The 26,452-nt window shown below is 43.3% G+C and overlaps 2 long non-coding RNA genes across 2 annotated transcripts in view; one reads left to right on the forward strand and one right to left on the reverse strand.

The window, feature by feature from the left end:
• Nucleotides 1-11,898, forward strand: part of LOC131482073 (uncharacterized) — a 43,933-nt gene extending 32,035 nt beyond the window's left edge. Inside the window, exon 3 of the long non-coding RNA XR_009246749.1 lies at nucleotides 11,796-11,898. This is a non-coding gene — a long non-coding RNA (uncharacterized LOC131482073). The remainder of the gene's footprint in view (nucleotides 1-11,795) is intronic.
• Nucleotides 4,244-14,735, reverse strand: LOC131482072 (uncharacterized). The gene is made up of 4 exons (XR_009246748.1): nucleotides 14,670-14,735; nucleotides 5,283-5,534; nucleotides 5,051-5,188; nucleotides 4,244-4,409 (listed from the first exon to the last, which is right to left on the reverse strand). It is a non-coding gene; the product is annotated as an uncharacterized LOC131482072 (long non-coding RNA).
• Nucleotides 14,736-26,452: the final 11,717 nt, after the last annotated feature.

Genomic DNA, 26,452 nt, shown 5'->3' on the forward strand with positions numbered 1-26,452 from the left:
GCCATTGTGACCATTTAGGGAGTAAATCAGCTGATGGAAGGTCTCTTTTTATCTCCCCCTCTGTGACTCTGACTTATATTTATAAAAAAGGAGAACAATGCTATACTAAAACTCTTAGGAGAATAAATTTATTACATCTACGATACAAGTACACATTATAATTTTAACAAAGTAGCTTTCAAAAAATAAAGAAGGAATATTTGGAAACTAAAATGACAGTTGAAGTGAAAAAATAGAATCAACGGAAAATTTGGAAACTACAGTTAAGGTTATCATCTAAAAAGTAGAAAAAAGTCAAAGGGAAAACAGGAGACACAAAATAAGGAGCTAATTCTACCAATCCTGGAGGTACAACATTCTGGAAGAAGGAAATTCTAAAGGAGATGACATAATGAAAGATCTCAAGAACATGCAAAAATAAGTGTATCTTGCATTTCTTCCCATCCAAAGATAAAATCTATTTCTTGACCATGTAAAACTAGGCTGGCTTTGTGGACTGCACTGGCCAACAGCAGTGCCAAGGCTAAGCCTCAGGTGTCCCTGCTCATCCTTTGCTCTTGGACAGTGCTAACTTGTGACATTTGGACGAACCAGCTGCCCTGTAAGAGAGTAAGTAATACCACAGACCTCCAGATAGGAGACTCCAGCTGGGTCATGGCTGTCAGCAGAGCCAGGCCAGACCACTGGGGCTGCTGAGCAGATCCTGGACCCCACTGTTGTCAATCACTAATTTTTGAGCTATATGCAGACTGGCTAAGGGACAAAATGAGTTTGTAGACAGAAAAGTTCAAAGCCTCACAGAAAGGCACATTCTTGTGAAATTTCAAAACAATGAGATAAGGAGAACATCTTGAAAAAGATCACATAAAAAGAAATGGGAATTTCATTGGCATAATTGAGTATTTCACATTTTATTGAAGTTAACATTCCACAATTCCATACAAATCAAATTATAAAACATTCCAGCCATACAAACTATCACCTATGGTAATGTGCCATTTTTTCTTCTCCAAATGTGAAAAGAACACTTTGTTATGCTAAAAAAAATTCTTTAGAAAACCAAATCCGCCACCCGTTACACTGGGTAAGACACCTCTTGGGATTCTTGGTAACGGCACTGGATGCTGGATAGTCAATATCTCAGAAATCTAAAGGGGGGAAAATATTTCTTGACCTGGAAATTTTTAAGATGTCTTTGTTCTCTGGTGCATCCAGAACAAGTGACAACACTGTACAGACTGACCGTTGTCCAGCTTGGTGGATTTCAAGTACAGCAGCGTTCTTTGGTGGTGGAGCCTTGTGTCTCGGGGGACTGAAATCTTGGTGCCACTGGGGTCACACTGCTACCCTGAAGGTTCTGGGTTGACATCCCTCCTCCAAGCTCATTCAGGTTGCTGACAGAGTAAAGTTGTTTTCAGTTTGAGGACAGAGCACCTCATTTCCTTGCTGAGTGCTGGCCAGGCCACCCTTAATTCTGTGTGTCGAGACTGCCCACATTCCTAGACTAATTGGGTTCTTTCCTTCCCCTTCAAAGCCAGTAATGCTGCGCCAGGTCCTTGTGATGCTTCAGATCCTGAAACTCTTCTCTCACCGCAACCCTCCTCTGTTCTCAGCCAGAGAAATGTGCCTGTCTTTAGGCTTTGTGTGTTGGGCTCATCTGGATCGTCAAAACTATTTCTCCCATCTCATGGTCTATGGACCCTGTTGGTGTGTGAAAGCAGATGGCCACATATGTGGCCTACTCTGAAGATGAGGGGGTGGACATCTTTGGGCAACTGTTAATCTGCCTACAATGCAAGCTCTGAAATATGAGTAAAACTAGAGCTAAGATATCGTCTTAAAATTGTACCCCCCTATCGCCTACTTCCCTGGGAGCTACAGAAGAGTTTCCTAAACAAAAAGGCTGAAACTTCCTCCTCTACTGTGCTAAATCTAGCAAAAAGAAAGGTGAAGTAGCTATGTTAACTTTATAGAAAGCCTGTCTATATACAGGCGTACCTCCAGCAGTTTATGAAAAAACTGAATTAAAAGATAAATTTACTTTGGTGCAAAACATTTTGATACATATGCATGATTTTTCATAATACTGTGAAGATCCCTTGTGGGAATTATTTTTGAAGGGGTGTCCATTTGGTGTAGCAGTTGAAGCATCACTTGGGATTCCCATATCTCAAACCAGAAATGTTCAAATTCAAGTCCTGGATGTGACTCCCAGACTAGCTTCCCGTGAATGTGTACCTGGGGAGACAGCAATGAAGGCTTGAGTAGTGGGTCTCTCTCACCTATGTGGGAGACCTGGCTTAAGTTCTGAGCTCACAGTTTGACCTGGGCCTGTCCTGTTTGCTGTAGAAATTTGGGAAGTGAACTAGTAACACATCAAAGGCGTGTGTGTGTGTGTGCGCGTGCGCGCACGCGTGTGCGCACGCCCACACACACATCTGCCTTTCAAATAAATAAAAAGTAAACATTTAATTGAAAATGACATTGAAAATAGATTAAAAGTTTTTGCCTCAAAATGCACTTAGCTTTTAATTGCATTTTCTTGAATATTTGAAATTCTCTAATATGATTTCACCTGGTCTCAGTGGATGGAAATGCCATGTCTTATTGAGGCAATAAAAGAATTTGAAAAATACTGAATTGGAACGTTGCTCGCAGCCCTAGTATTTTTAAAAATTCATGCATTGTAAACTGTTAGAGGTATCATTGCTTCGTGCAGTTACCAACAGTTAGTGACCATCTGGTCAAAGTGCTGTAATGGACGCCACAAGACATAGGACACAGGGTTCCAACTGAAACAGAAGTAGAAAAACAAGTATAGGATTATCCAAAAGGCTGCTGAACAGGTGCTAATCAGAGGTTTTTTAAAAGCACCATGGAAACACACAGGACAAAGCCTTGAGTGTTGACTCAGGGTGTTGGGAAAAGTTAATTGCAGTTTAATCAGATTTGGGAGGGGGTGGTGCGAATAATTACTTGCACTTGCTCAACACCTCTATATTGTCAGAATCTGAGTATATTATAGCGATAGCCTATTTTAGCATCACATGTCCTAGTGGCTAGGAGATAATTTTACCTAGAAAAGCAAACTAAAGTTTGAAGATGGATGGGGTTGCCCAGGGCTGTGCATCTCAGCAGTAGTGGTGGAGCTCTGTGCCATGCTGTGTGCCTTGGGATTGCATGCCTCTTCAGCTGCCCTCCAGCTGTTTCCCCTGCTGGTTCTAGCCTGTGTTTGCCTACAAGTATAGGGTACCACGTAGGATTCACACTCCTTCCAAGTGTTGTCCCTCTTATTGAAAAACGTCCTCATAACCTTCAAAGTCCAATCAATCCTTACCTCCTTTCTGCAGCTTTTCTCCACACTCAACTCTTCCCACAGATTTCATTGCTCCTTTGTTTTTAGTAGTTATTTGCTGTAAAGTCTATCTTGCCCATCACCACCCAAGCCACTCCTGAGAAATCAAGGCCAGTGGCATTTCTATGTTTCTGCCTCCCAGCACTGTGTCTAGGAAGAACTCAGACTCCATGTGTAAAAGAGCAGTCATGGAATTCCAAGTTTTTGAGCACAAGTATAAATGGAGAAGTGAGAGGATGGGATCACCTGGTGGTGTTGGGATGCAAGGGGTCTGGGCACATGCAGGAGGAAACGTGTCCAATTATGCCAGCTTGGGGTCAGTTTGTGTTGAGCTGCGATGCCTTGCCAGGGACTTATGCTGCAGGCACTCATGAAGTATAAAGAGGATTCAGAGTGAAAGACCAAATTTGATTTGAGTGATCTTCTTTCATTCTCTTCTGTGTTTTTTTACCCTTGGAGAGATTGGAGAGCTGGAAGAAATGAAAGAAAATTACTTATTAGGAACCAGCCTGAGCATCTAAGTACATTTCATTCTCTCATGGATGCTCACAATCACTGTGGACACCAGATGTGCTCCTGTTCCACGATGCAGGAACTGAAACTCACACAGGTTCTATCACTGATCCAAGACCACAGCAGTGAAAAATGGCAGCAGCAGTGTTGCAACCCAAGTTCGTCTGGTTCCAAAGTTCATGTTTTCCTACCATAGCATCCTTCAAAAGTCTTGCTCCTCCCTCCTCTCTCTTACCACCTCTCAATCTCCTCTGCCTTGGCCTTCCACTGTCCTAGACCCCGAGGGGCAGGTAGGAGAGGCTGGCCTATGTGGGTGCCACAGGAGACAGTTTTACTTCCTTCCCTGCTGAGGCTCGCCTGGAACAAGTCTGTCTGTGTCTTCTGGCCCCTCTCCTAATTCTTCAAAGGCAGCCCTCCCTCCAACTCCTGATTAGCACAGGATCGCGAGGGTGTCATTTGTGGCATGCTTTGGCGTCTGCTGGCCTGAAGAGTCCCTTTGGATGCATTTTCTGTTACTCTCTTGAACACTTTTCTTCCACATCTATCAGAATAACCAAGAGTATAGGACGAGTTATAGACTGAAAAACAAAAACCTGGTCCTCCTCCTTCTTGATAAAGGTATTGGGATTCTGGCATTCCAGTCCTAATGTCTCTAAAATGTTGGAGCACTGTGTGTTTTCTGTGTGTTTGTGATTAAGAAAATGATGTACCTTAAAAGCCATTCCAACCTCCTATGATGTGGTCATAAAAATTATTTCAACATCAAATACTTTAGTCCCATCCTGTCAACTTTGAATCCAATGCTAGATAAATCATGGGAGGAATAGAATGCTTAGCAAAATGTTTTTCTTTCTGATTGCCAGGCTGAGGCTTATTCAATTAAATGGTGAAAGTAAATTGATCAAATATGTGGATGCTTAGTTTATTTTTATCACTGCTGAACAACTTTTGAAACAGTCATCTTATGAAATTGTCCTCCCTCTGGTTCCCTGTGAAAGAGGAAGGGCCATGAGGCAAGCCTGATGGTCCTGCTGTGAGGGGAATGATTACTGCTTTCCATTTTTGGGCTTTCTAGAAGCTTCTAGAGCTCAGCATGGAGAAAGGCTCTTCTAGTGCCAGAGCCCAGACACAGGATGACAGGCTGATGTCAAAGCTTTTATGGGTTCGTGGGAATACACTCACCTTGGCAGGATCAACCTGCGGGAGCCATGTTCTGTTAATGTCTCTCCTGGCTTTTTGGGGTCCCTGCACCACCCCTTTCCAACCTCCATCTGTGTCACCAATGCATTAATCCAGGCTGCTGAGAAGAAACAGAGAAAGCTGATGGATCTGGGGAAAGAAAAGGAACCGTTAGTTTACATTCTAGCTGTATTCTCTACCCGTCTCGCACCCCACCCCTTACCTCCCTACCCACCAATGCTTCTTGAGCCAACTGCCAGAGGCTGCCATAGCTGGGACAAAGTGCAGTAAAACCCCAACATCCATTAAATTTAACTGCTGTTCAGATATTACAACAGCAACAATGATAATGAGTCAGAAAATTGGTGAGGTGTCTTCTATACACTCCATGTGCATGGAGGTCTTGCTTTGCTCATCTAATTCTCACAGCTCCATGTGTCATTACAGGTAGTGATCAGGCAGAACTCAAGCTCAGCAAGCTGAAGCACTAAAAAAAATTCCAGCTTGATTTTGAATTTAATGTATTTCTCTGGACACTGAATATGTAATCATGATATCAAAAGGTAGCATTTTGCTGTTAAAATTCATACAATATGGACTTGTATAATGTGGGAAGTTAAATGTTCACTCCCACCTCTGATCCCTTTGAGTATGCTCCGGACATCCCAGCCACACTGCGTCTACTTCCAGTCTCCACTAAACAATGATCCCATGAAGGCTCTCATCTTACAAGTAGCAATGCCTTCTAGAATAAGTGACCATGGTGAAGGGACTATCTCCAGTGGGTCAGGCAGATCTTTACTCATGGGAGAGGAGGCCAGAGGAGAGTGTCTGAGTAGGGGATAAGTTTCTTCTACAATCCAGATCTGAGAAATCCCAAGGAGTCCTACAAGGCAGTGCTTTTAGAGCACAATGGCCTTCATGGGGTCTCACCCCTGGCACTTGACCCTGACTGCCCCGGTGGACAGCTGAGCATGGGTCCATGTGGGCAGCAGGTAGAAAATTGAATTGTGTTCTTTAGACTGCCCCCAGATGCCCCTCATTGTGTACACACACAGAGAATTCATTCCTACCTCCTGGTGTCTGTTATTTCTAGGAAGTAACAGAGTAAGTGGTAAGCAGCGTTGGTTCTGAGGTCAATCTATTCATGTTTTTTAATCATGTTCTGTCACTTATTAACTATGCAATCTTGGTTGTATTTCTCATTCATGAAGCCTAGTTTGCTCACCTGTAAAATAAGATTGATAACATAGCTCAGGTATGGTGGGAGGCTTGGATTCACTGTGTCTAAAACTTGCAGTGCCTGGTTCAGAGCAGTGATCAGCAGGATGATAGCAAGGCACAAGGGTAGGAGGGGTCAAGAAATCAATGATGGAGGATGAGGGTAGGGCGTGGCATGATTATTTTTTTTTTAACCCATGAGATTGTTAAAGGGAGGTGTGAAGAAATCCTCAAAGTACCTTACAATTTCTGCTTATTAAGCGAATTTGTGAAACATTTGCTGACTTGTAAGTATCAGTGGAACCAATCAGTAAAACAGTATAGGGCCACATGCAGTGGAAGCTTAAGAGACCTGAGACAGCTACTAAATGTCCTCAAAATACCTCTTAACTAAAGAGGAAAAGCAAAAATGGAAACAACTCTATGTAGGCACTGACAAGATACAAGGAAGCATGAACTTTTATTGAGGATTTTCCTTTTGCAAACAGCTTACAAATAAAAGCAGGAGTTGACGGATATGGTGGAGTCATAGAGAGAAATACCAGGTTCATGACTGACTAGGCCAAACCACTTCCCAAAATAGCAACATTCCTTGTACAATCAATCTCTGAAAATGCAGCAGCAAGCACGAGGCTGTCTGGACAGACAAGGACACGCTGGAATTGGTTCATTTTATTGTGAACCCATCCTATCAAAGGCCAATGAGAACAGAGTATTGTGGTCTGCCTCTGACTCAACTAGTTCCCCCAGTAGAAGAAGGATGTGGTGGACCCAGAGCCAGCACATATTATCAGACCAGACTTTTATTAAATCCTAGATTCAGTCAGCTGTGATTATTTTTAAAGGAGCATCTTATTCAAAGTTTTGAATGGAAGAATTTGCCTTCTAATGGGATTTGATTATGGACAGAGCACAATGTCCCTGGCATGGTTCCCCTTTTTGCATAGTGCACCATCCACCCAGCCTGGGCCGTGTGTAGTGAATGTCAGCTTGAGGATCACAGGCAGATGAGCTTATAGAACCAAGATCTCCATATACTTGGCCCTTCTTTTTCACACTACTGTTACTGTCCTCAGTGGACCACAGGAGAAGAGTGCCAGGAGTGAGAGTAAGATGGAGAGAAAAAAAAACGAAAGGAAGCGAGATGCTAAGAGCAACAGTATTTTCAACGAAAATGTGCAAAGTCCAGCATGCTAATACAAGTGTTAGTCAAAACTCAAATTATATAAATTGCCTTCCTTGACTTGACTTTAATATAAAATTCTTCTTCTGTTGGAAAGACAAATAAGTTGCTGTACTCCAAAATGGAAATTGAAATGATGGGAAACAAAGTGATATTAAATATAACGATCTTATGTGGGGCTATAGCATATGCCTTCATATATATTAAGAAATGTAGAATTTAGAGCCCGGCAGCATGGTCTAGTGGCTAAAGTCCTCGCCTTGAATGCCCCAGGATCCCATATGGGTGCTGGTTCTCATCCCGGCAGCTCCACTTCCCATCCAGCTTCCTGCTTGTGGCCTGGCAAAGCAGTCAAGGATGGCCCAAAGCCTTGGGACCCTGCACCCATGTGGGAGACCTGGAAAGAAGTTCCAGGTTCCCGGCTTTGGATTGGGACAGCACCGGCCGTTGCACTCACTTGGGGAGTGAATCATTGGACAGAAGATCTTCCTCTCTGTCTCTCCTCCTCTCTGTATATCTGACTTTGTAATAAAAATAAATAAATCTTAAAAAAAAAAGAAATGTAGAATTTCCATTAGGGTGTTAACTAAGTACCTCTAAATGGTTGTGTTAGAATTGTTTTAAATAAGTCTCCTTTTTACATTTTATATTAAAATGTTTTGGTAAGTGGGACCATTCAGCCCCTGGTCAGGGAGTCATACCTCTTTCTGGAGGCCCAAGGTGTCCTCCTCTATTTGACCCTCAGCCCCATTTCTCCATTGACCCTCATAACTTGACTTATGTATCATAAGGAAGGGGGAGATGATATAGAGTGAAGTCTGAAGGAGTTTTTGGCAGAGGTATTCTAGTAGGAAAATGCTGCTTTGCTGACCCCTTTTTTCAGTAAACATATACTGCCAGCTAATGAGAATCCAAAGGAAAATAAGACAGCCCAGTCAGCTTCCAAGGTAACTGGGTGTGTGTTTTCCTAAAGAGATCAAACGACTACAGTGTAAAGTGAGCTACATAGCAATAGCTGGAGAGAATGGGGTGGGGTGGGATGTTGTAGAACAAGTCCTTTTTGATCAAGGGCTTTAGGATGAGAAGGAATTTGCAGTGCACAGAGAGTGCTCTGGACAGAACCAACATGTGCCCAGGGCTCTGGACAAGAGAAGCAGAGCACGCCAGCATCAGGTGCCTTCCCCACCCCCGACCGATGCCAGGCTTAGGCATGGGTTTCAAATGTGTTGATTTTTGAAAAATGGTAAACACATTCCCAGAACATACTTAGTCTGTGGTTTGTTATGCTTTGTCTCATATGATCCTGTCCATGGAATCATCAAAAGATTCCAGTGACTTGCAGAAGAAATTCCAAACTAGTAGATTCCATCAATGATACCTCTCGATGCCTGGGTCGTCCACTCCCTCACAAAGCCCAGTGTGGAACACCCTGTGTATATCTATGACTTCACCTTCATTCATGACTGAATGTCCTAGAAAAATCACCACCCAACCCTGCTTTCTATCCTTAGTAAATATTTACAACCTACTAGATGGCGGCTTCTGGCAGCTCTTGGTAGATGGCAGGAAAACTCAGATCTTACTCATTTCCCCCCTTATTCCTGGCATGCTTTGGAATATCACATTTACCCATTTACCCATTTAGCCAACATGGCTGCCATTGTGCCCCTGGTGGGATGTTCACAGGTTGGGGAATGGCAGCCTTTGAAAGATGTGCACTGGGCTCAAGTCTCAGGGAGACCACTCCAATTGAGCTGAGTCACCCCAGCCTGTCCTACCACGTGCTTGTCAGGAGCTCTCTGTGGTAAGCTGAGTCCCAGTCTTCAACGGAACTGAGCCTGCTGAATTGCTCAACTACATTGTCATGGGGTTGTCCATATCTGGATTCCTGAGAGAAGCTCTCGGTCTCAGACTTGAGACTAAAAGGAAATGACAAGATTATGACAAATTAAGTAAGAATGTCAGCCATCAGCCCTGACCATGTACTAGATTTGAGAAAATCAAGATCAGTGATAGGAGATTGCCAGGAAAGGCCAGAGAGATGCGGGCGAAGGCTTGTGTCTCTCCAGATGCCCCAGCTGTCCCTTGGCTGCCTTGAGTGCAGTGGCTAACACGGTGCTGCCTCCTTCTTAAAGGAAGGGACCTCTGCTGGCCAGGAGACTTCTCTGCTGAAGGTTGGCTGTGGCTAGAGCCAGCCAGAGCTCTTAAGAGTCAAGTGTGCAATTGTCCACTGGTTCATTCTGTGTCTTGGGTCACAGGTGCACTACAAATTTTGTGTTAAGTTACATTCAGGGAGGCTAGTGCCTTGGTGAGCTAAGCTATTGCTAGTGATGCCAGCATCCCATATCAGTGTACCAGATCATGTTCTGGCTACTTTGATTCTGTTAAGGTCCGCCTGTTAATGTCTCTGGGGAAAAAAACCAGTAGAGAATAACCTAAGTGCCTAGTCCCCTGCCATACACGTGCAAGACCTGCATTGAGCTTGATCAGCCCCAGCCATTACAACCATTTAGGAAATGAACCTGAGATGTAAGATTCATTCATTCTTTCATTCATTTCAGATAGCAAATATTCTACCTGCATTTGAAATTAGATGTTGATGTATGCCAGACTTGGGTATGTCATGAGTTCTGGTCACAGCCAGTACATTAGAACTGGCAGATGCCAACAAGAAAAACCATCCCTCTGAGAGCCTTGTTGATACTGATGTCAGATGTCTGAAATGGTCGACATTCAGGGAAAAAACGAGGCTCTCAGCTGGCCATCGTGACCAGAGCCCATCAACTGTGGTCTACTCTGGCCAAATTTAACTGAAACATTGCCCCTGCCATCCTCCTGGGAACCTGCTAGGACAGCAGGCAACTGCTAGGAGTGGCTAAGATGGCAATGCCAATATTCCTGTACTTTCACAAGTACATCACTGCTCACTAAGACATGGTATAGACTTCATTTTGTGTCAACCAAACAATATCCATTGAACTCACAGCAGTGCTTATTCCCTTTATTTAAAGGGAATGGAAGCTCAGGAATTGGGCTTAGCTAATACAGACAGCTGAAAACATAGGTTAGGTTCATGTTAGCTTAAATGCTGCCCCCAAATCCTTTCTGTGGAGAAAAAGAAGCAATGAATTTGTAATCCAAGAATTCCAGTACACCAAAGATAGCTTCAAAGCATCATCAGCAATGACTGAGGGCTGTGAAATGGGATGAGGCAAGAAGAGAGGAAGGCAGCTCCCAAAAGAACCCTGGGTCCCTGACTCTTGACTCCTTCTAAGGGAGCAGCTGGGGTCTACCCCCAGGTCAGGGAGTAAGAGGCAATGACTGGCCCACTTCAAGGTCTGGTCATTCTCTTCAAAGCAGGCACACAGATCTGAGGTCAAAGGTCAAATTGCATTCTTACTGGTCCTTTCAGAACACCAATGGGCTACTTGTGGCACTGTCTTTGCTAAAAGCTCACAGCAGCATTGAAAGAAGTGGTGCTTGTTAAGGGGACACTTTGGAATTTTCCATTTTAGTGAAAATAGAGTTTGCTACTCAAGAGGGTCTTTGTCATTTGGGGAAAAGGTTAAGTCAATGATTTTGTCTGGAGATGAAAAAGATGAAGAGCCAGCTTAATAACAGGCTTCAGGTCCAAAGGAGGCCATTCTGGGAAAGATGGAAGCACCTGTCCAGCCTCTCCAAAATAGAATAATCAGGTCTTTGTGGAGACCAGATGATCCAGAGGAGGCAGACGCAAAGCTGTGTAGGGCCTAAGTGCCTTCTCTGATGGGCAAACAGTAGGCCTTCCAGAAGAAGGGCATTGGGAAGAGAGATCTCGCTGATGGTCCCCTAGAGGTGGTTCTTTGGTTTTATGAGTGGGATTCAAAGTCTGGAGCTAACATTAGAGGAAGAAACGTCATGTCAAGACCTGGATATAGAAATCCTGAGTGCTGTTTACCTGTCAAGTACAAGCAACTAAAATTCTCCATATGCACAAAGGATTCATGCTACCTGTGTGTCTCACCTTAAGAAGAATAAAGTTGAAAGTGTCAGTGTACACTTCAGATCACACAATGCTGAGCAAATGAGAGAAATGGTTTTTCCTGGGAGTAAGTGCTGATATTTTCCAAGTCTGGTGTGCTACTAACAAATTTCTTTCTGCTTTGGGTGCAGATGCAATAATGTGCCATTAATTGGGGGGGGGGCAGTGCTTAGACCTCTACCCACACACTCCTCCTTGAACACATCCCCCTTTTTTCCCTGTTAGTTCCCTCCATTCATACACTGCCACCTGCGGGATACAGAGAGAGGGCCTCAAAGAGCATCCTAGAAACCTTCTCCGCATCTACTGATTTCCTTTCATAGGTTATTCTCTCACTTCTCCTTTGTTGCTGCTGATATTGAGGGAGCTCACTATCTCATTTTAAAAGCCATTGTGCTTTTGAAGATTTCAGATACACACACACACACAGGTAAGTAGCACTGAACGAGTGATGTGGTTTGGGTGAATATGACGGATACTAGAGGATGGTAGCTATCCACAGAACATAAGTTCTTCCAAAACAGGCAGCTGCTACTCACACCAATGTATCATTGTCCTACAGGATTGTGACCTCACAGTTACTAGGCTCAGGACTTGGCTTAGGCATAGAGTATAATGCCCCTAAAGAACCACACTCAAAAGGAAGCTATACTTCGGCATATTGCCAAATACAAAAAGTGGCAAATGATTTTGGCAATATCCAGAAAAGAGAAGTAAGGTGTAGCTAACTCTCCCATGAAAAGCCTCTTGCCAATCCCCAGGACAGAACCTAAAGGTGCACCTTCTGTTGCTCTCCTGGGAGATGGCATTGCCAATTCTCTTGATTTTTAAGAGACAATGGAGATTTTGATTTTTACCCAATATTTAAGGATTTTGAACACAGCTCTATGTCAGACATTTCTTAAAGACTATACAAGCCAAGCAGAACATTGTTCAATGATGTTAATCTAAGGCAGATGAGCACGGTCCACACACCACCAATTTGCTCTAGAACTGCCTCCATAGCACTACTCTTGGAGGCTATGTGGCCCTTCCATTCCCTCTGTGCTAAGATGGACCTTTAGACTGGAGGAATTTTCAGTATTCTGTCTGTATATTTTCATCACCAGAGTAGAAGTCATTGGCACATTTTTACTTTACTTTCTGCTAAAACTTCTAGCTGTGTCATCATTTTCTCAGACCAAGGACCCTTCAAACTATACTGCAGGAAGAAAAGTTGTCTGCTTATATTCACAGATGCATGACAAAGTCCTACATTAACCACAGGACTCCTATTAAGTGGTAGATCGAAATAGCAAGATTCAGTCATCTTGTTGATCTCCCATTATCCATTCTGGTTATATTTTGGACATGCTGGGGGCTTCTAGGCACATACTGCTAGTCTACCTAACAATGTCCTCAGTAACAACAGCAGCAATATCAATGAGACAATCTCCTTGACTTTTCTTTTTCAATTGAGAATTAGAGAATGGTAAAGCAGAAAGAGAGCTCGGGCATCATTTTTTTTTTTTTTTAGCCCAAAGGTGGTAAATCTGTTTCTCAGGGACATCCAACTCTAATGGATTACAAGGGGATCCTGAGAGTGATGTATTGAAGAGGGAACTGAAGACCAGGGAAAAGACAAGGGATAGTGGCAGCCTGGATGTCACCTATCTGGATTATAGGGATTCTGACCAGTTTCAGCCAATTTTGATAAATGAGAGCTGGAAACTAGAATGCAGTCTGTAAAAGATGTGGTTTGGCCAGGCCCAAAGATGTATTTTCTGCCACAATCTTCCCTGCTATCTTCATCTTTAGGAGTCACAAGAAGTCCATAGTCCATTTACTAATATTTGTAGCACTTAGGGCTGATAGCATGTGATAGCCCTGGCTAATGACACATGAGGGAAGGTTGGCTAGGATTTTCCACTTGAATTAAAATGACAAACTCTAACCCTTGGTCCTTTCCTTACTGGCAAGATAGTCTAAAACTTGGAACAGCAGTAACCATTTTGTGACCATGAAGCAACAGCCGTAAGTTGAAAAACAAAGAATAAATTGAGTAAAAGCAGAAGATGTTTTGGAGACCGTAAAGCTGTTATTGATCAGCCATGCCTGAGAAACCCTTCAGGACTTTGGAATGGGCTAGGATTTTTGGATAAGATCTCAAAAAAAAAAAAAAAAAAACCAGGAAACAAAAGCAAAGATAGACAAATATGACTCTACCAAAGTAAAAAAAAAATCCTTTTACATAACAAAGGAAATGGTCAATATTGAAAAGAGTCAACTGTTAACCTACAGAATAAGAGAAGATAACTACCAAATTCTGGTAAGGATGGAGGGAAAAGGGAAAACTTGCACCTTGCTTGTGGAAATTTAACTGGTATACAGCCACCGTGGAAAATGGTATGGAAGTTCCTGCAAAAATTAAAAACAGAGCCACCATATGATCCAGCAACCCCACTACCGGGTATACCCTCAAGGAAATAAAATTCGTCTGCAGAAGAGATACCTGCACTCCTCTGTTTTCAATCACTATAGACAAATAGCAAGGAAATGCAAACCATCCAAGTATCCATCCACTGATGAATTGCTACAGGAAATGTGTCATTTATGTACAATACTGTTGTAAAAACAAGATGACACCATATTAAGCAAAATGAGCCAGCACAGAGAGACAGGCACTTCATGATCTCATAGTTCAGCACAAGATGGTGACTATCAGAGGGAGATGTGGGCAATGGAGGGATTGGCAAAGTTTAATTGGCAGGTACCAAGTTGCATGACAAAAGCTCTAGTGTTCTATTGCATGATTGGGTGATTATTCATAATGATAATGTACTGTGCACCTTTTTATGAGCTGAAAAAGAACATTTCATGTCTTTTCACCGTAAAGAACTGATATTTTGTGAGGCAGATGTACTTACCCTAATTTGAATGTTATATAAGATATACCTGTATTAATATCTCACATGGTACCCCATCCATATGTAACATAATGTGTCAGTTAAAATATACATATATGAGAGTGACACATTCATGCTAGAAGCTATTTACCTTTAGACCCTTCTATTACATGAGAAAACAATAACCCTTTTTAAGCTTCTGTATTTATGAAGACAGGATAAGTGCTGTAGATAGGTACCTCCCACCAAGCTCAAGCTTTAAATGCAGTATCTGCTGACACCTTGCTCAAAATAGAATCCAAGCAGGCTGACCTTAGGTGGGTGCTCTCCTAGGAGGCTCTTCTCCAACTGGTGCCCCAGGAACTCAGGTTCCATCCAGCTTAGAACACTCATGTTTCTATTTTGTGGCCTACAACATCACTGCAGGGATTAAAGAGAGGAGCAAGCCCCTTAACCTGCTTGTCTGGGAATGAGATGCATTGCTTCAGCTCATATTCCGATGGCTTGCAAGTCAGTAGACAAAGCACTCCACCCTGGTGTTAGGCAGTTGAGAAAACAAATAATCCCTGCTTAGAAAGCTCTTAAAACTCTGCACTAAAAAGTAGGGATGGGGGAATTAATCTCCAGTGGTCAGCTATTTTCCTCTGCTACCGTCACTCTTTTCTATTGCTTGTAGCCAGACATTTTTGATGTAACAGCAGAATACAACACTTATTTTCTATACTTGGGCAACACTTACAGTGTCCAAATTTCATTCAGAGCACCAGGTTTGGAATCAGATGGCCTTTATAGTGCATGGAAGCCACTTCCATGCCTGTTTTGTTAGAAAAGAAGCATGTAGTAAATAGCCATCTATAATTGCACTCAGTATTCTGGGACGGATATGCATCTCAGTAGGAACGCCATAGCAGTACAGGTGTGGGATGAATTCAAGGGAATGGGAATCTCACTATGAGTAAGCATTAGGAAATGTTTCATGGATAGAGGCCATAATAAAGAGAACATTGCAATTTTACTTATCCACCAACACTAGCATTCATTGCATAGATATCCACTAAATATGGCAAAGTTGGGCAGATAATGGAGTAGGTATTTCACAAACAATATGAGTAAGATGTGGTTACCTTGCTCCAAAGCTCTCAAAGTACAGAGACACAGATACCATGATTTTCTGTTTGCTAAAACTAGGAGCATAGAGGAAGAAGACAGGGAGAAGCAAGACATCAAACATAAGGGGACTTGCTCACCTGGGCATTAAAGGATGTTTAGGGATTTTTCAGAAGTGGAAGGAAGAGAAGGAATTGAAGGCACAGGAAATGGCATTAAGGAAGACACAGATGTGTAGATACATGGGTAATCCACATTGGATGCATGTGAGTGTAGCACAGAAGTTGAAACTGGAAAGGCAGAAAGAAGTACTGGGACCTGTGATGAAAGACTTTGCTGTGCTAATTAGGAATACTGTCAGATGCAAGTGACAAAACACAAGGTGAAGACTTACACAAGAGAACTGGGCAGAGGCAACTAGAGATGGTATGTAGTTCACTTATGGTCACAAAGACTTTCCCATCACTGACTTTGGCATTTACAGTGTGCTGGTAATGTTGCCTAAAATAATCAACCTTCCCAGTTACCCTAGGTTTAAGAACCTTGTTATGACATAGCATATTGAGTGCTAAAAATGCTAAAAGTTTCAGATAAACTTGGATGAATGACCACTTTCATGTCTTCCTTCATGGTCACAAGGTGGGTGCCACAACTCTGATAATCTCAAACAAGCTTTATTTTCACATACTTCTTTTTTGTTAAGAATAAAAAGGTATTTTTTTCTTGAAGCCCCAATAGACCTTCCCTTAAAGATCACTGACCAGACTTAGGTCATAGACTCAGTGTCAGTCCAAAGAGAATGAGGTCATCATAGTTGGTTTAGAACAACCATAGTTTATTTCCTTGGTTTAGGCACATTGAGTTCTGCTGGTATGGAATCAAGGAGAGGAGTAGCTGGTGGGTGAGCCACTCAAATATGTGACAAATGTCATGATAAGCATCATGGACTTCATCCTTAAGGTAGTGAGATGTCATTGACCAATTTAAAGCAGAAGATAATACTTACATTTTTAACTTAAAAGCAATCCTATAACTGGGTTAGAAGGAACCTGGAAACAAGACTGGAAAAACAGACTGATGGGGAGATCACTACAATTATCCAGCTAGGAGGTGATAATATTGAAACTAACACTGATCATTGATGTGTAATAAAATGATGAGCTTGGAAGAAGTAATGACATTTGTGTCACATGATCTGAATGGAAATTGCACTATGCATAGGCTAAACTGTGGTTGCTCTCATTTGTGAATGAGGCAGTAACAGCACAAACGTTAGAGGTGGGATGTCCAAGTTTCTCTCATCTGTCGAACATTACCTGCCTGTCAGAGCTTAGCTTCCAGGCTACTGGAGTGAGATCTCTCCCATTCTTTGGCTCTTTGACATGTTTAACCCCAGATGGCTTGTTCTATGAGGGCCCCTACATCTACCTGGCGCCAGGTGGGTGTTAAACTGGGCAGAAACCCCTCATTCTGTGTAGCCAGACAACTTTGGGGGTGATGACTATAGTAGAATGTGTTGATTAATCTACCTTCAATAGAAATGAGCAATTATGAAGTCTTGCCTCCCACCAGCAGGAGTAATCCCGAATTATTGTTTACATGGTTTGCAAGTGAACTAAACTGATTTCCCAAAGATGCATATTACTGGATAATTAACCAGGTGGGAAGTGTAGTCTCAAATGACGAGTTCTTTTTTTGTGAGCCATGAGAAGGGCTGGGAGGGAAGCACTTGTTGATTGAAAAGAAACTAGCATGTAACATATCTTGGGTTGCAGTATCTGACTATGGTCCTTTGTAAATCTTCTCTAATTTGATGGTTATATTTTCACAAATGAGTCCAGGTGTTTCTACCCCACAAGGATGCTACCTGGTTTGCTTACCATTCCATATAATAAATGCTCAGTAAATATTTGTTGAATCAATTGTTTTATTGAATGACTGCTCTGTGTCAGTTGCTTTGGCTTTAGGAGATTTTCAAATTATTCTATAATCACCTCGATAACCTTTTTATCATCTCTATTTTATACATAATGAAACTGAGAATATGAGCTGGACAGAGGTCACTGGGATCATGCACTGGGTGAGTGGGGGGGGTGTTAGACTTGAGCTCAAGATTTTCCTTCACCTCTAAGGGCTTTGGGGATTTTCATTGCATAGAATAATATTCCCCAATACCAACAATTTCAGTGTTGGCTTAGTTCTTCCTCTCACTTTGTATATGAGGGTGTGTAGACCCAGAAAGACCAAACATCTTAGTGCTTGATCAAGTTAAAGTAGTGCTCAAGTTTAATCTGGCCCAGATTTTTTTTTCCAATTGGATCTTGAATTTCATCCTTGGTAAGGCAGGCTCCCTGTGGATTGGACTACATCTATCTCTGCAGCGTCGTTGGGTGCCTCTACAGCAGAAAGGCATGAAACGGCTCATCCAACATAAGTTTCAAAATCCACATGGCTGTTTTCTGATTCTCAGCTGTAACTAGCATAGCTTGCCTTTTGACGGAAGAGAAGGTAAAGCCTCGAGCTTTTGGAAAGTCACTGTGACTTTGTTGTTGAAAACTCCCAGGATTGAATGTAATCTAGACCCTGGTAAAGTACTTAAGCTAATAAAGGTCTAATGCTTCCTCCAGATCCCCTGCAAGCGCCTTGCTGGCTCAGCATGTATGGACCTGCAGGGGAAGGTGGGACCTGTGGCTTGGACAGCCTCACCCATGAGATTCTGGCTGGGGCTCTGCATCACGCCAGGACCTGTGGTGAGCACTCTTAACACTTCCCAACCTGCTATGTCCAAGTCTCTTCACTGCAATTTGGGTTTCTATGTGTCAGAATTACAGCCTGGAAAAATGCATTAACTATACCAAGTTAAACTCACAGTCCAGCTGAAGGCATTGAGAAAATCCCCAGATATGATTTGCATCTATTGGATTACTCCTCTACTTCTTGGGCTCAGCTCCTTCTCTATGCCACCCTGTGCCAGGGATGAGGAACACTCAGTCCTTGTCCTTGATGTCCTTCTGCTTGAGAAGAACATCACAAGACCCAAGGTGTTCTGGGCTCAGTTCTTGGCCATTTGCTAGACTCTGCCCACCAATGTGTCCTGGCGGGGAGAATCCACACACAGCTTCCCAGGATTCACAGAGCTCTATTTGAGGACTCTCATTAGAAACATATTTTTTCTTTCAGGTCAGCTTCAAGAAGAACCTAAGCCACATTGTCTTGACTTGGAGCCCATCTAACATGCTAGGAAATGGTAAGCATGATCAACTCAGACTTGATCTGCAAAAAAATGTATTTTTTTCCTTGCAATCTGAAATGGCTGAACTTCCCAGTCATCATTTTAGTTTCAAATGTCTGCCAGGACATTGATGCTTTATGGAATTAAATTTTTCCTCCCATCTTGATTGTCACCATAATCATCATCACCTTCATCACCAGGTAGGTGGCTTAAATAAAACCATCATGAGGAGAGAATGGGTAAACCTGTAACCAGAGAGAATTTCTTTCTGCCCTTAAATTTCCAAATCTCCTGTTTCCATTCCATTTTGTACTTCATCCTGAGAGCCACATCACTGAGCAGAGATGGCAAGTTCTCACTCACATGCCCATAATTCACTGTGGGTCAGATCTGGCAGGACGCCCAAGTTGTTCAAGTGCCCACATGCAACAGCAGATGACGAGTGTGGGAGGCAGGTGGTCCAGAATGGGCCTGTCCTGCTGCACAGGTGGGCTGATTCAGGCTTGCAAAGGCCCAGCAGCTTGCCTCTGGTCCGCACACTGGGAACTCAATGATGTGATAAAGGTCATGGCCACAGGTTCTAGCTCTGGGCCAACAGGAAAAGGGACACTTCTCTTTTAGACTTCTCAGGGACACAAGTTGGAGTTCTACAGTAGCTGAGGAAGGTTCGATCATCACTGTCTCAGAGGCCAGACCTGGGGACTGAGCAAAGCATGCAGTCCTCTCCAGCATGAGCTAGTGTCATCTGGTGGGGAGGCAAAAGGGTGAGCTCACTCTGTGCTGGAGCAGAGACACCCATCTTCTCCTGCATTTGGGATTCCAGAGTCTCCAGCCCAAGGACCGGAGCTCTCATACCCACAGACCCTGGCTCACAGGCTATGCGGGACATTGTGGTGTCCAATTAGTGATGGCAGGTTACCGGACTTCTCAGCAGCCATCACCTGGTGGGTTGGTTCCTGGAATAAATCTCCTGTCTATTGCCATATTATGCTGTTGGTTCTTTTTCCAAGGGAAACCTTGATACCCTGGGAAAAATGAATTTAACTCAGCAGTTGTTTTTAACTGTTCAGTTTTCTAGAGATGAATGGATAGGAGCTCCATGTAACTCCTGGACACCTAACTTTAAAATATGCTCTAGGGCTGGAACTCAGAGGCCAAAGTTTTGGGTGATGTTTCTTCTGCTTCCTAACTGAAGAATGGACTTTACTTTCCTCATGTGAGAAATAAAAACAAGATTACTTCAAGAATTTAATAAAGGGGCTAGTGTCATAATGTACCAGGCTAAGTGTCTGCCTGCAGCGCCAGCATCCCATATGGGTGCTGGTTCCAGTCCTGGCTGCTTCACTTCCAATTCTTCTCCCTACTCATGATCTGGGAAACCAACAGAGGATGGCACAAGTGCTCGGACTCCTGCACCTATGTGGGAGACCTGGAGGGAGCTCTTGACCCTGGCTCCAAACCGGCCTAACTCCTTCAGTTGTGACCATTTGGGGAGTAAACTAACAGATTTTTTTTTCTCTTTGTTTCTCTCTATATAACTCTGGCTTTCAAATAAAATATAAATATTTTTTAAAAGAATTAAATAAAATCAAATATGTAAACATCCTGGGGATCACCATTTTTTTGAATAAGATTTGTTTATTTGAAAGGCAGAACAACAGAGAGAGAAAAATCTTTTATGTGCTAGTTCACTTCCCAAAGGGACACAGTAGTCAGGGTGATACCGTGAGCCAGGAAATCTACTGGGGTCTTCCACATGAATGGCATGGGCTCCAATACTTGGACCAGCATTTGTTACTTTGCCAAACACATTAGCAGGGAACTAGATGGGAAGTGGTGCAACCAGGACTGGAATTGCTGCTATGATATAGGACACTAGACTCAACACCTGGTGGCTTAATTCACTGCACTACAACACAGGCCCATCACCATGATTATTCTTCAGAGACTTATGCTGTTCCTCTATAAGCCTCAGCTTTCCACTGGTAAAATGCGATCTGCCTTATTACTGCTAGAGAAGGTAGATAAGGAATGTGAACCATAGCGAATGCACTCCTTTAGCTGGGTCAGCACAATGATGCTCTAGAGGGATTAGCTAGAAGTTGATCATTGCAAGTAGAAACCTGCAGCTGGGACCAGCAGGTGGAACATTCGCCAGGTTCTGTCTTCCCAGGGAGCCAGATGCTCTGCTTCATGCCGAGGCCAGTCCTCACTGCAAAGATTCGCTTCAAAGCTCAATCCCACAGACCCTTACCCTCTGGGCCTATTTCACAAAGGGGACTCTGCAAATGGAGTCCACATGCCTCTTCATCTCCGTGAGGGATTCTGGAACCTTATGGCCAGCTGAGGCTTGTTAATAACATTGCCTTTCCTTTTCCAGATAAAAATGAACACAATTTTTAAAATCAAGTCAAAGTTTCCCTTCTAACTTCCTGCTCATAACTGAATCCATCTTCCTAAAATTAGCAGAACATTCCCTTTACCACAAAACAAAAATCTCCCCTTCTTGTTTTTAACAAAAGGCTATTTCTTGTTTGGACAAGGATTTATGCAACAGAATAGGATGGGCTGGGTAGGTGGTGGATGCAAGGGGTGGGGAGGGGTGGGGAGCAAGCCTCCATCCAGCTGTAGCAATAACTCCCCCATTGGTTCAAGCTCTGCCTGTTTGGAGGAGTCTATCTCAGTCACTGCAGGCCATGGCTCTGCAGAGGCAAAATCTTAGCCCACCAGGAAACAGAGGCTTTGACTTGATTTTCAAGCTTGAATGTGCATTAGAATGTTCTGGAAGGTTTGCTAGAACACAGGTTATTGTATGCAAATAGTTTCTCACCAGGTGATCTGTGACACTCAGGGATTTTCACTTGTAATAACTTCCCAAGTGACAGGCATGGCCCATCTGGGAACCCTAGCACTGAGTTATGCTTTCAACACACCATGAACATAAAAGAAGCCAATCTGACTCAAATCACCATGGCTACCAATTGTTTCCCCATCTTGGATGGCACAGTTGGTCTGGAATGGCTTGGCTAAAAAATCTAGTTTTTTGCATGTATTTAACTCTGGTGTGGTCATCATTACCCAGAGAGGGACTTCCATGTGTCACTCTTTTTCTATGCTCCATAAGCTTCTCTGTCCTCTTTCTTTTTCTTTCTTCCCTCTCATTCCCTCCCTTCCTTTCATGCTATGAGGCATGTGAGAATTAAAAAGGGAAGCAACAGTTTTTGGCAATCACCAGCTGGATCTGAAACTGTGTCCTTTGTTTCCTAGATGTGTGATCCTGAACAAGTGAAATAGCCCTTCTGGGCTTGTTTACTTGCTATCAAGTATATTAACATATCACATCAAATAATAATAATAGGATATAGTGACTTACACACTTAGCTAAGTCTCGCTCCACTCCCAAATCTATTTCTCCTCTAAAAGGCTCCCTCTTGGTAGATGACTCTACCATCCAATTACCCAATCTACTGCCCAAAGACCCTGGGAGCTAGCTACATCAACCTTCTCTGCATCACTTCCTGTGGTCAGTCAGTCACTGTGTCCTGTATTCTCCTTCTCTGCCTATACCTGTCCATTTCCATTGCCCCTCTTTCTCCACACACTCCCAAACTAAGTCACCTTACTCTCAACTGTAAAAAATAACTTTTGACATATCTACTAGTAGTTATGCCATGTAAGAAAAAATATCAAGTGTGTAATGTGATGTGCAAGCAGCATACAAATGCTTCTGCCCTGTCACTAAATCCACATGTTTCTCTCTTTGCTTCTTTGCCTCTCTTAGCTGCACCCCAAGGAGCCAACGTTAGGATCCTCAAAGCTGCCAAATACTTTCTGCCTCTGGACCTTCACACACAGTCTGTAGTGCATTTATTCATTCCCTGTTGGTTTTTTGGATATGCTTTGGCCTCAGGATCTAGATACTTTTGTTTCTCTACTTGGTCCCTTCTAGTCCCAGATCTTCCCATGGCTCTCATTTTATTTAAGCCTGCTCACCTATCACCTTTGTGTTGACCCCTTCCCTGATGCTAGACAATGTCTGTGTCATAAATGATTGAATGGATGGATGGGTGCATAGGTGTCCACTACAATATCTGCTGCTGTCAATGTTGGTAAAGGACATCTGAACAGAGTCCCGAACCTTGGGATGGCTCGCTCAGACACTTGCTGCTAATTATCAAACAGATGATTTGGGCATACATTGGTCATTTGGTGATTTTTCCTAAGCCTGTAGAAGGGCTCATCACATCATATGAGCTGTGAGGACTTCACACATGACACATGACCATGCTTGTAGATGGAATGATTGTGGTTCTCCGTAAGTGTCATTTCCAGTTGGCCTTTTTAAGTAAGAGGCAACTACCTCAGGAATGAGAGAAGACTAATTGCTCTGACTACACCTGCCAATTTTGGGTTGACTTCTGTGACAAATAGGTCATTGAAAGAGGAAAGTCCTTCTGTGTAGGCTTGAAAATCATTTGCTTCTATTATTTTGTCATAGCTCCATGTCAGAGTATCTCCATTTAATAGGCCTGGCTTGTGACACAATACATTAAGACATTGCACATAATACCAGCATCCCACATCAGAGTGCTAGTTCAAGTCTGCTGCTTTGCTTCCAATCCAGTTGCAACTAATGCACTTGGGAAACAGCAGGGGATGGCCCAAGAACTTGGGCTCATGCCTACCATGTTGGAACCCAGATGGAATTCCTGGCTTCTGACTTCAGCCTGGCCCAGTCCTGGCAACTACAGCCATTTGAGGATTGAATCAGTGGATGGAAGCTTTCTCTCTCTCTCTCCCTGCCTGTCTCCCACTACTCCTTCTCTTTCTCCCTTTGTCATTCTGCCTTTCAAAATAAAAAATAAAAGTTTTAAAATCCTAAAGTAGTATCTCCATTTCAGCACAACCTGGAGTCACACTAAACTATGTCATGTGGCTCATGACCTCTCTATGATGACTCTGGTCAAAGTAACAGGACATAGTCAGTAAAGGTCCAGGCCTGAGATTGGCCCATCAGATTCACTCTTGGGAATATAAACTTGAAATACAGCAAGTAGAGTGGTATTTGATACATCATCCATGGGACAGACCAGGGAACATAAGGAGTCCTAACTCAGCTGGATATTTGGTGCCAAGATTAAAGTACTTAAAGAGAGGAGTAAAAGGAGATGCACAAATAAAGCAGAGCTGAGTGTGTGCTGAGTCACACCAGAGGATGAGTTCCAGAAAGAAAGTCTAGAAACTCCTAAAATCTCCTATGTATCCCCAAAATTCATGGTTTCCCAGCCATTGTTCCCTTGCACATGTCCACTGAGGATGCTGTTCTCCAACTGAGGTTTCAGCATTGTACCACCACATCTCCCAGGAAAGAGTCTTAGGGTGGGTTGCTGGAACGCAGAGCCCAAGATGTGGGATCTTGTGAAAGTGATGGCGGTGGAATTAGGGAAGCGATGAAACAGGATAAGGCAGGGAAAGCAAATTAAGCAAGATGATGGATTCTGCTGGAGACCAGCTTCTATCCAGTCCCATGGGGAATTTATGAACAAACACTACTCCAGGCATTTGGTCACACACAGCTCTCTGTGCCCAGGACTGAGGACAGCATGGCACCTTTTTGAGAGAAGTAGTTAGGGAAGTTCTCTGGAAAAGAGGAGAGCTATGAGCAATGATCATGCACAGCCAGTACTTTCAGCACCTTGAGGAAAATGCAGGAGCCTGGGAAGAGAGAACGGGCCAGAGCACCAAGAGCCTCCACTGCTGCATTACAGAAGCAAGTAGAGAATCGTGCACCACCAATCAGGAGTTCTGCATGAGTGAGGTGCGTTTCACTTCCCCTCACATGTTGTTGATCACAACTCACATGGCCATGCCTATTCTCAAGAGGTACAAGAAACAGTAATTCTCTAGGAGGGGAACCAGAATATGGATGAGTGAATTAGCACAGCTATTTTGGGGAACACTAGTGGAGGGCCTCAGAAAACTAAAAAAAAAAAAATCAGCTTATCAAAGTGATATCCTCACCCTAGTAGTTACTGAAGCACAGATCACAATACTCAAAATATGAGATCAACCTAGGTGTCTTTCAGTGGATGAATGGGGAAAGAAAATATGTGTATGCTATGGACTATTGTTTGGGCATAAAAAAGTGCAGAATAAATGGAAGACTGGCCTTAGGTGTCACGGCACACCTAAAGGCTCATCCTTATAGCTTCTGGCCTTTATGCCCCCATCCCTGCATGTCGTCTCCACTGTTCTGTCCTCATCTCTCTTCTATCCTTCCATGGCTTTCTGCACGTTCCTTGCCTCCATTTTCCCCTCATGCAAAGAAACTTCTATCTCCCATGAGTCAGAAAGAGGTGAAGCCCATCCCCTGTGTAGTCCAACCTCCCAGTGTGCAGACATCAGCAGACTCCTTAAAATATCATGTGCTATTTAATATTTTCTATCTCCATTCTCTGTCTCCTTGCAGAGTAGATTTTAATCCTGGATATACTGAATACACTAGGGGCAGTTAAAGATTACTGTGGATCTGAATAACAACATATTTGCTGAAAACATTTGCTTTGTCTGTAGTCAGTAAAACAAGCCATTGTAAATTTAGACAGTTGCCTTCATGATCTCTGATGGCTTGCCAAAATTCAAAAATGAGATGTAAAATCAGTAACAGGAGGAAGAAATGAAAAGAAAAAAGCAGGAGGACAAGAAGGAGGGAAAAGATGAAAGTTTGGAGTGAGCAGTGAACGAAGGTGAGCAGTGTGCTCTACATGGCTGTTTTACTGCATTTGCTTGTTCCCCAGCCATAGGCGCTAGAGCAGGACAGTTAAAGGCATGGACTCAAGAACCTGGGCTCCCCGAGTTAAGGTACCAGTTTTGCCATTACTCATACATCTGTTCAAAGGTGAATTGCCCTCATCTGTACATAGGAGATAATATTTACTGATGGTGTCGTTGTAACTATTTAAACAAGAACAGTGTACACTCTGGTGTGTGTCTAGTGTTGGGCCAGACTTATTATCATCATCAGTGCTAAAGGAAAATCAAACTTTCAGAAGCAGACCACCCTTCAGGGACCAATGTAACCTGCTGCTGAACTGGTTGGCCCTGGGGACTCTCACCTATGTTTTAGCTCTCAGGTTTGAGAAACGAAAGGCTGCGAGGCTTGTTCATCTGACCCCTATTACCCCATGGGAAAGGGATGTGGCAGGCTAGCCAGGCAGGTCACTGGGCACAGATGCCCCCAACCTTTGAAGCCCCTAGCTGATAGGGACTGAAAACAATAGGGTCCCATTGGGCCATGGTTCAGCAGAAAGTTCACAGAGCTGAACTTTTGAGACCTTCCTGACCAGCCGCGCCCCGCCCCCCGCCCGTCTAAGGGAGCTGAACTTCTCCTTGTGGCCGGCCCTGCCATGCAATTGTCAGCAAATCCCCCTGTTCACAAGACAGCACAGGGCATCAATGGGCTGATTATGCAAGACTCTGAAGACAAAGCAAAGGGGAACTTCAAAAGACTTAGGAGGCCCGGGGTCACCTCAGCAGCCAGTGAGTTCACTGTTGCTAAAAGCCCTGCGTTGGGCTCACATTTTGACTTTGAAATGTCAGCTGTCAAACAAAATTCTGTAATGTATTAGAACTCTCAGCGTAACTGTGTCACCCTCCAACTCTTGCTGGAAAAGGCAACTTTCTTATGGAGACTGCTGCTTTTTTGAATATAGCTTCTACATTTATAGCGAAGCATTCACATCGCTTTCATAAATAT

Source organism: Ochotona princeps, chromosome 15 (assembly GCF_030435755.1).
Source record: "Ochotona princeps isolate mOchPri1 chromosome 15, mOchPri1.hap1, whole genome shotgun sequence".
NCBI classification, from domain to species: Eukaryota; Metazoa; Chordata; class Mammalia; order Lagomorpha; family Ochotonidae; genus Ochotona; species Ochotona princeps.